We start from the raw sequence: 11,004 nt of genomic DNA on the forward strand, positions 1-11,004 counted from the left end.
GGTAGAGACAGACGGACGGGGAGGTAGAAAGACAGAGACAGACGGACGGACAGACAGACGGACGGGTAGGTAGGCGGACGGGTAGGTAGAAAGACAGGGACAGACAGACGGACGGGTAGGTAGGCAGACGGGTAGGTAGAAAGACAGGGACAGACAGACGGACGGGTAGGTAGAAAGACAGGGACAGACAGACGGACGGGTAGGTAGAAAGACAGAGACAGACAGACGGACGGGTAGGTAGAAAGACAGAGACAGACAGACGGACGGGTAGGTAGAAAGACAGAGACAGACAGACGGACGGGTAGGTAGAAAGACAGACAGACGGACGGGTAGGTAGAAAGACAGACAGACGGACGGGTAGGTAGAAAGACAGACAGACGGACGGGTAGGTAGAAAGACAGACAGACGGACGGGTAGGTAGAAAGACAGACAGACGGACGGGTAGGTAGAAAGACAGACAGACGGACGGGTAGGTAGAAAGACAGACAGACGGACGGGTAGGTAGAAAGACAGACAGACGGACGGGTAGGTAGAAAGACAGACAGACGGACGGGTAGGTAGAAAGACAGACAGACGGACGGGTAGGTAGACAGACAGAGACAGACAGACGGACGGGTAGGTAGAAAGACAGACAGACAGACAGACGGGTAGGTAGAAAGACGTAGACAGACAGACATACAGACAGACAGACAGACGGGTAGGTAGACAGACAGACAGACAGACAGACAGACAGACAGACAGACAGACAGACAGACAGACAGACAGACAGACAGACGGGTAGGTAGAAAGACAGACAGACAGACAGACGGGTAGGTAGAAAGACAGACAGACGGGTAGACAGACAGACGGGTATGTAGAAAGACAGAAGAAGAGCAGTAGACACAGACTGATTTGGTGTGTGAACAAGATTGCATCTTTCTCTCTGATACGACAGCATGTCTGCTTCTGTATCTCTGACCAGCGCTCTCTTCACCAATCCCACCTACCCATTATTTTTTTTAATGCATATGCATGCTTCAGTGGGTCGATTTCCGATGTGATGTGTGAGTGCACTGAGAGTCCCTTCAAACAAGTGCTATTGGCGGAAAGAATTGACGGAAACCAAAAAAAGAATGGTTGTAAGGTTGAATATGAAAGGGAAAGATGCTGACTATAAGGCTCATGATTGTAAAGCATGTGAGGGGGGAGTCTGTTGCTGTGAGCTAAAGCAGTGTTTAGGCTAAGGAAAAGGGCTTAAGCGCTACGGTGACAGGAGCTACGGTGACAGGAGCTACGGCGACAGGAGCTACGGCGTCAGGAGCTACGGCGACCGTTGTAGTGAATAGAATAATTCAATCACGATAGTAGTTCGATAGTAGTTCAGAGCAAAGTGCTGAATAACAACCCATCTTTAGTAGCCTCGCTTTTTCCCTATTTCCCATTTGTAACAACGGTCTAATCAATCGCTTTAAGAATTAGGATTATGTGCTTCATCTTCTTTGTTAATTGTGTATATGAGGTACCTTATGCCTTTAAGGGCATTGACATGGGGTTATGTGTCAGCTGAGGGGATTGCAATAGGGTCCAGATGTTCAACGTCAGTTCTCAGAAGTGTAATTCCTCAACACTATTATGACCCCCCCCCCAAACAAAGATAGATGTTTGTGCTGATAATGTGGCTGTTATACTGTATTCAAATGAGAAGACTGAAGATATACTGTATTTTAACGGAGCAATTAGAACCGCCATTTCCAGGGTCTCATCATGTCCAGAACTCGATCCACCATTGCACACTGTTGACTCGCAAGCACTTCCTGAAGCGTGTATTCTGTTCTCAGGTCTACTCCTATCTGAGACATGTCTTGTTCATTCAAGTTTTTCTTCGTCCGGAGACGGTCCAGTTGAACACAGCGTTGTGTGTATGTGGGTCTATAGGAGATGTAATAGACGAGTACACTGTCTGTATTTGCATGGTGTACCACTGTGTCTCTGATGGATTTCTCTGTGAGAGTGCTTTGTCTGTCTGGGTGCAGTCTCTTGTGTATCGATGGCTGGTTTTGGGACGAAAGACTCAACTGGAGGAAGTTTCACTGGAACTCGGTCCATATCTGTCATATTGAGATGTGACAATGCAGTTTGTTTCTTTGTATACTTGAATGTTTGGTCATCTCTGGCACCTCTCTCGTCACTGCCCACAGCACTGCAATTTCCCCTCCCAAACCAGTGAATGATTATTAGTGGAATATTAAAACAAAATAAGCAAAATGTGCCTGAGTTAATGGAGCAAACCAAACGGTTAAAAAATACAAATAAACAAATGGTGTGTACTGGAATTTCTATATGAATGTGTACTTGAATTTCGCTATTATGATATTGAGTATATCGTGTATTCATAAGGATCATCCACAGTTCAAGGATTCTCTGTCTCTGTCTCTCTCTCTCTCTCTCTCTCTGTCTCGTTCTCTCTCTCTCTCTCTCTCTCTCTGTCTCTGTCTCTGTCTCTCTCTCTGTCTCGTTCTCTCTCTCTCTCTCTCTCTCTCTCTCTCTCTCTCTCTCTCTGTCTCTCTCTCTCTGTCTCGTTCTCTCTCTGTCTCTCTCTCTCTGTCTCGTTCTCTCTCTCTCTCTCTCTCTCTCTCTCTCTCTCTCTCTGTCTCTGTCTCTGTCTCTGTCTCTCTCTTTCTCTCTCTCTGTCTCTCTCTCTCTCTGTCTCTCTCACTGACTGTCTCTCTCTGTCTCTCTGTCTCTGAAAGGGAAAAGGGTTGTACGATTCTAAAAGCATGTCTGTATGAAACTTTGAGTTCTTTGCTCTCAAACACACACACACACAGTTTAGGTGATGAATTGAAAAGGAAAATCAAGTGACTTGCTGTCTTGCCAATGCCATGAAATAAAAACAATAAATACTGTATTCTGGAAAACATTCCTGCTCCTTCTTTTTCTGCATGTTTTCTTTATTATAATATCAGTCTTTTCCCCTCTTCTTGGTTTCATTGTATTGTAACCGATTATGAAGAAAATGAGCTGCAGCAAATAATCCCTAATTCTCTGCCTGAAAATATTTAGGAACGCTGCCCTGGACTTCAGCTCCAGATTTCCTCCAAAGCACTTTTACCAGAATAACTTCACATATATTTTGTTTCAGTGCTGTTTCTTGGATAAATAACTAGAGCAGTCTGTCTTTCCCACTCACACAGACAATGAGCAAAGACTTAGACGTATAGTATTTAGTTGGTAACCGAGTTGGAGGTGCTGCTCTGCTGACCCCCGAGCAGACCAGTTGTTCTGGGATTCTCTGCACTATCCATCTAGTCCAGAGGATGTGACACAGTGCTTCAGAGTCAGGGTTTTGTGAGGCAGTCTGGGTCATCACACACTAGGTGGCCACAATAAACGTAGCTAGTTTCCTTCACATCAGTTCAGATATACAAATTCAGGAAAACTCCAGATGCCTAAGACATATATTTGGGAAAACCCCAAATGCCTTCTTAATGGAGGAAAGAATATATTATTATTTTTTTACTTAAAGTGGATACTTTAAGGGAAATTTGTGAGTGCCACTTGCTATGAAGCAAACTGCTCCAACTGAACTACGCCAGATCCAATATTGATAATGATACCTGTGGTATGATGCCCAGAAAATGACATTGAAAACACATTTTTGGAACTTTTGGGTCCCTGATATTAGATTGACATCTGGTGGTCACTTTTGGAAACATCCTAAAAGTGAAAACAGAGCGACTGCCAATAAAAAGCAAATTCTTGTTTTGAAAATAACCTATGTGGCATCGATATGAGTCAGAAACAAATTTATTCTAGCTCTGCATGGGACCTGATTGTAATGCCCATGGTCAATTTGGTTTGACATTTGATGATCTCCCTATGGGGGACAGAGACCATCAGTAAATTACACAATGTACATTGGACAATATTTAAAAATGTCAATACGTGTAGATTTCAATGACTTAAAAACATTAAACCAACTATAAATTGTAGAAATTCATATACAAATATTGAAAGCATTTAATATGTGCAACATGAAAATATTGTCCCATTTACATTGACGTTCCATAATTACCCCCGCTATCCAATGTCAAACTAACTTTGCCACAGTCGCACACCAGCTAGTTGAAGCTAATTGGCGAAAGAAGTTCAAGACACAAGACCTGGTTAGACTGTTTCAAGTTATCGAGAAGGGTGACTGTAACTGTGTACTGTTTTGGCAGAGTGAATGAACAAACCAAAGACTGCTTGCCAAGTGCGAACAAACACAAAAGAGACACCCACATTAACCCTCTCCCCAAGACAACTCTTTCTTCTTTACCATGGCCGCTGCATTTCTTAATGGCCAAGCCATATCAGGAAGTCAATTGAGACCAAGGGGGCCAGAGTTCTGGTCTAGAAGGTTTCGACTGCTCCTACAGACTTGCTTCGGTACTGCAGTTTAACTGACGCCCTGGCCCAGAAAGACAATTTCCATATACGGCCACATAAAGAAGTCAGATTTGAAAATTCCTAATAAGACACTTTAGTCATCATCTTTGTGCACAAAACTTCCATTGAATTATTCAAATAATTATTGCCTATGCCAATGTTTTTTTCCATCACTCACAGCCGAAGATAGAGGCCTTGTTCGACAGTGCAAGCAACTGCCAACAACTGACTGATCTACGGATATCCTTGCATCATACCGTAAATTCCGGACTACAAGCCGCAACTTTTTCCCCACGCTTTGAACCTCGCGGCTTAAACAATGACGCGGCTAATATATGGATTTTTCCCGCTTTCAATTTTTTTTTCCCAAAAAAACACATTCTGTGACGTGCTTAGTTTTTTGCCGGCATGAAGCTTTCATTAGACCAATGAAATTGCCGAACGGGTTAAGGTCAAACAACTTTTTTGTTTACTGTTTAGATTAAATCGAGTGCTCTCAAACTTCCCATCATTCTGATTACGGTAGTCATTTTGTCACCCTCATCATGGCAAAGACACGGAGAAATGCATATGATGCAGCTTTCAAGTTGAAGGCGATTGATCTGGCTGTTGGAAAAGGAAATAGAGCTGCTGCACGGGAGCTTGGTCTTAATGAGTCGATGATAAGACGTTGGAAACAGCAGCGTGAGGAATTGACTCAGTGCAAAAAGACAACTAAAGCTTACTGCTAATTTTTTATTTTTTGTTACAAGCCGTGTTTCGTTAAAGCCTATTTATTTTTGTTACAAGCCATGTTTCGTTAAAGCCTGTGTAAAGTTCATTTGTTTCAATGTACCGGTAGGCACCTGCGGCTTATAGACATGTGTGGCTTATTTATGTTCAAAATAATATATATTTTTTAATTCATTGAGTGCGGCTTTTATTCAGGTGCGCTTAATAGTCCGGAAATTACGGTAAATAACGACTCATTATTATTTGTAAATCAGTTGGTCACAATTTACCCATGATACATCATGGTTTTGATGCTCTCGAACACGGCCATTGACATTTCACATTAATCCAATGTCTGCCATGTTTTCGGATTACGTGATGACGTCGTCGCTGCTCACGCTGCTTCCTGTGCGCACTGAGTGCTAGTAGACAGATATAGACGTCCATGAATCGGCGTATACAAACAAAGGTCAGACATCTTGGACACAGTCTCCAGTTCTTTATGGGCTCATTAGAGCGGATCACTTTTGTCGAGTCGGTGACCAACGCCTTTCAAAGTGTGATGCATTATAGGGATAGAAAACTGTCTGAATTGCACCTACATGAACTTTCCAACAACCATGTGATCGAAGGTCATGAAATTTCAACTTCAGTCAACTGCGTTTGCTCATCCCCAGCTGCAACTTGCAGCCATTACATTTCAGTCATTTAGCAGATGCTCTTATCCAGAGTGACTTACAGTAGAGAGAGCATACGTTTTCACACTGGTCCCCTGTTGGAATTGAACCCACAACAACCCTGGCATTGCAAGTGTCATGCTCTACCAACCGAGTCATCACCTGCCTTGTGGAAGGCTCTATTGTCAACCAATCATTAGCGTGTTTTTGTTTGACCCACGAGGACGTGAGCAAAGACGTGACCGAAACAAGAACAAACTTTGCGCATTCATGTTTACAGTGGATATGTACAAATTAATTTGTGATATTTGAGGCTCTCTCTCACCAATTGATAGTACAATGTTCAGACATATACTGTATTTAGGCTACATTGTGTGTGTGTGTGATATGGGAGGTTGGAGACATTACAAAGAAAAACTTTTATAAACAATGGCAACCCTGCCGTGTTACATTGAGCCTTACTGATGGCAAGCCACATCAGTGTCCGTCTTTCGGCTGTCACAGATGCACCTCCCCTGACTTCACTCCTCGAATTTCATCTGCAGTCGATTACTTCTGCCTTACCACTCAAACAAGCCCATTACCTTGGTGATTGAGACGTTTTAGAGCCAATTAACCTCACTAGATGGGTCTGCCCTGGAATCTGTCAGCTCATACAAATCCCTGGGTATCTGGCTGGACACGGCACTGTAATTCCACTCATACCAATAATCCTCAAGCAAAGGTCAAATTCAGAATAGGCTTTCTCTTCAAATCTTCATTCACACCCTGCTAAACACACGCTGGTTTAATTGACACTACTCCCATGCTGGATTATAGGGATGTCATCTACAGGATGGCCCCAAGTCCGCCCTCCTTTAAACTGGACGTACTTTATCACTCTGCCATACGCTTTATCACTAGCGATCCATTCCAAACCTGAAAAATATGGGTAGATTGTAGAATCAAAGGACCATTCAAATAGGAGGAAAAATGTAGGTGCTGGTTTTAGGCCGGTAGTAACCACTACAAAATGTCAGGTTAGAACGAGGTATTCCAGTTTAAGGGGTTTTAATGGACAGAAAGTATCCACACACACACAGGTCTGACCACTCTTGAAACTAACAGACTATGGTTGTTTAGCTGCACGAACAAAAAATCATCAGAACAGCAAAGATATGTGACCTTGACCAATAGGAACTAAAATAAGTTTAGGACCTTCTGAATGGGGCTGAGCTGCCTGACTAAAAAACACCAGTAGAGCATGCTAGAACAGCTGACTGAAGCTGCCCGTCTTAACAGATGTGTTGTACCGATTTGAAATCAACAACAAATGGCAGCAAGGGCAGACAGTCACTGAGAGGGATGACATGAATACTTGTGGTCATCCAGCGAGGCAGAGACATAGACCAGATGGGAAACTGGTCCAACAGAAGACCTATCCCGTGGTGCACCTGGCCACCATGTCATGAAGTTACTTGAGGTCACCAGACCAGGGTGTTTGACGTGGTGGGGGCCAGTGGAGGCTTTAAGGCTGTTCTGGACGAGGGGAGCCAGCAGTGGTGGATCCGGTGGCAGTCACCCCCTCTGCCCAGGAACAGCCAACAGGAGGACCCTTAGCATTGAGGGCTTGTAAGATCCCCAGGTAAGGAGCAGGAGTCAGGAGACCAACAGGATGCAGTGTCCAGTTATTTCAATCAATTGAAGCATACATGTTTGTTTAATTAATAAGGAATAATGAGTAGAAAGCTGAGGTCATATAAGTAATATAGTCAACCATAGTTGAAAGAACATACATGATTTCTTTCAATCACGCTATATATATATATGTGTGTGTGTGTGTGTGTGTGTGTGTGTGTGTGTGTGTGTGTGTGTGTGTGTGTGTGTGTGTGTGTGTGTGTGTGTGTGTGTGTGTGTGTGTGTGTGTGTGTGTGTGTGTTTAAACAGTTTGTGATACATAGTGGTGTCAGATGGGTACACCAGGACTGGAGACATCATGGCCGCAGTGGCAGAGATCGGTCCCTGGGTCATGATACTTTGGTGGCTGGACCCACGAAGCAGCAACGGGCGGTGGCTGAAGGACAGACCGGACCCAGGCAGAGGGACCAGGTGAAGGCCCCGGATCAGAAGGTCTCAGCATGGCAGGCGGCGGAGGATCAGCCGCAGGTCTCAATGAAGGCCTGGAGACCGCATGGCCGCAGCAGCAGAGCTCGAAGAGGGCCTATGGAGTGAAGACGGCGAGGCCGCCCCATCAGCGACAGGAGCGGACCCAGGACAGGAGCTAAGGTTGGCTAGATCTCTACTGCAGTGGCGGGCTAAGATCTCAGAACAGCAGACGTCCGGACCCCCATGTCAGTGACAGAAGAGGGCCGCGGTTCAGGAGATAAGATCAGCTGGATCCCCACAGCAACGACAGGAGATAGCTGCACACCTGAAAAAGAGGGAGATAAAGACTCAAAGGTGGGAGAGAGCTGGATCGTTGGTCCAGGAGAAACTGAGTGCCCAGACCAGTTGATATGGGGCCTGACAGAGGTAGTAACTTGGGGCCTGATGGGGCTACAGACTGTGAGCTAGGGGAAGTTAGACCTATTGGGACAGAGAGCTCTGTGCCTACTGAGTTAGGAAACTGGGGACCTAAGCTTAGCAGGATACTGTGAATCCACCAGATGATCGGGGAACTGAGGGCTAAGATGCTATGGACCTTCTGGAGCTGTCAGGTCAGGTCTGAGTGGCAGGACTTGCTGCTGCTGCTGGAGGCACGGCTCCCACATTATGGACCAACTGACATTCTGAGGTGTCGGCTGGAGTAGGGGTAGACTTCTCCCTCAAGGTGAGCTCTGGCAGCTCTTCCGATCCTGGAGAAGGCACTGGAACCACTGTGAGGGACGTAACAGTGGGAGACAGCTGGAGCACAGTTGTATGGTACACCCTCAGGGTGAGGTCAGGTAGCTCCTCTGTCCCTGGAGAAGGATATAGGTCTTCCTGCTTACGAACAGGCAGGGAGGAGAGGATTGATCTTGGGTCGAGAACAGGGGTTGGCAGAAAATCTTTCACTGGACATGGTGATGGCACAACTGTGGGAATCAGATGCGACTGCAACAGGATCTGGTTGGAAAACAGTGGGGTGCTCCCCCAGGGTGAGGTCAGGTAGCTCCTCTGTTCCTTGAGAAGACTGTAAAACCGCTGTGTAGACCAGTTGAGACTCCATGGCAGGAGCTGGTTGAAGCACAGCGGTGGGAGTGGTGAGTTGAGGCTCTGTGGCAGGAGCTGGTTGAAGCACAGAGGTGGGAGTGGCGAGCTGAGGCTCTGTGGCAGGAGCTGGTGTAGTAGACCCCAATACTAACTTGAGTTCCATGGACGGAGCAGGCTGGATCTGAACGGTTGGAGCACAGTGGTGTGGTTCTCTCCCAGAGTGAGCTCTGATAGCTCCTCTGGCTCTGGAGAAAGCTGTAGCCCTGCTGTGAGGGACTCCACGTAGTAACCACTACAAACTGTCACGTAGTAACCACTACAAACTGTCATGTAGTAACCACTACAAACTGTCACATAGTAACCACTACAAACTGTCACGTAGTAACCACTACAAACTGTCACGTAGTAACCACTACAAACTGTCAGGTTAGAACAACGAGGTATTCCAGTTTAAGGGGTTTTAATGGAAAGAAATTATCCACACACACACAGGTCTGACCACACTTGAAACTGACAGATTATGGTTGTTTAGCTGCACGAACAATAAATCATCAGAACAGCAAAAGGCATGTGACCTCATGCAGGAGGACGAGTAGCAGGAGGGGATACGTAGTGCTCGTCTGGATAGGAAAAGCAAGTTTCTGCCCTGTCTGTGCTGGGGTCTTGCCTGAATGTCACGGCAATCTAGGCTGCTGATAGGCTAACATAATAATAAGTCCCGTGTAGCTCAGTTGGTAGAGCATGGTGTTTGCAACGCCAGGGTTGTGGGTTCAATTTCCACGGGGGACCAGTACTGAGAAGAAATGTATGAAATGTATGCATTCACTACTGTACGTTGCTCTGGATAAGAGTGTCTGCTAGATGACTAAAATGTAAATGTAATAATAATTGGTGTGACCTTGACCAATAAGAACGCAAATAAGTGTAGGACCTTCTGAATGGGGACTGAGCTGCCTGACAAATAAAACACAGCTAGAATGTGCTAGAATAGCTAACTGAAGATGCCCATTTTAACAAAACCCATCACTGTGACATATTAATCCATTGACTGGCCATCCCTACACGTATGACGTCAAACCCACAGGCTCATATTCATATACAAATCCCTTCTCAGCAAGACCCCCCTTTATCTCAGCTCACTACGAAGACTCCCCACCACCAACAGCAACCTCAGATCCAGCAATTACACAAACCTGGCAATCCTCACGTCACTCAGTTTCTTTGGTGAAACTGATTTTCAATTCTCCCGCTGCTAGAGACTGGACCATCCTTAAAAAAAACTGAAACTAAGCTGTTTTGTGTCCATTGGTAAAACAAATTCTAATAGATCGCCTATTTCAGTTAATGTGACAAAACAACCAAGTATACTGTAGAGAATCATTGTACCATCTAAACCGCTGTGAAATATATTTTCCATTGCCCAAAATATTGTATTTTCAGCCATTTGAAACGGGTGTACAAAACCAAAAGTAAAAGACGCAAAAATGAAACTTAAGAACATCAAGCATAGAAATAGCCACATAGAACATATATACGGATTGTTAGACTTGTTTTCAATTTGAATGACAGATCTATAACTCACATTTCTATTTGAATTAGGTCGGGTCGCCCAAAAAGTTACACATTGCAGCTTTAACTGATAACTGCATGTGTTTCCCCCCTGCCTCTTAAATGCTGCCTATTGCTGAATGTTTTACTGACTGTTTTACTGATTGTGCATTATGTGTATTTTGACTGTTGTTTGTAGGATATTGTTTTACTATTTGTGTGTTATATGTGCTGCCCCCATTCCGTTTTTTAAATGTTTTATTTAACCTTTATTTTACTGGGCAAGTCAGTTAAGAACAAATTCTTATTTACAATGACGGGCCATCAAATATATCACCATTTAGATAATCCATGGGTTGGATTAATGTATACAGTGTGTACTGTTGCTATCCTATCATAAATCATGTTTGACCTTATCAACATGGACACCCTCATCTGACACGTTTCTACGTAATTCATATAAACGTCATATCCGGCTAATGGGGTC

Source organism: Salmo salar, chromosome 20 (assembly GCF_965601325.2).
Source record: "Salmo salar chromosome 20, fSalSal1, whole genome shotgun sequence".
In the NCBI taxonomy this organism is placed as follows: domain Eukaryota; kingdom Metazoa; phylum Chordata; class Actinopteri; order Salmoniformes; family Salmonidae; genus Salmo; species Salmo salar.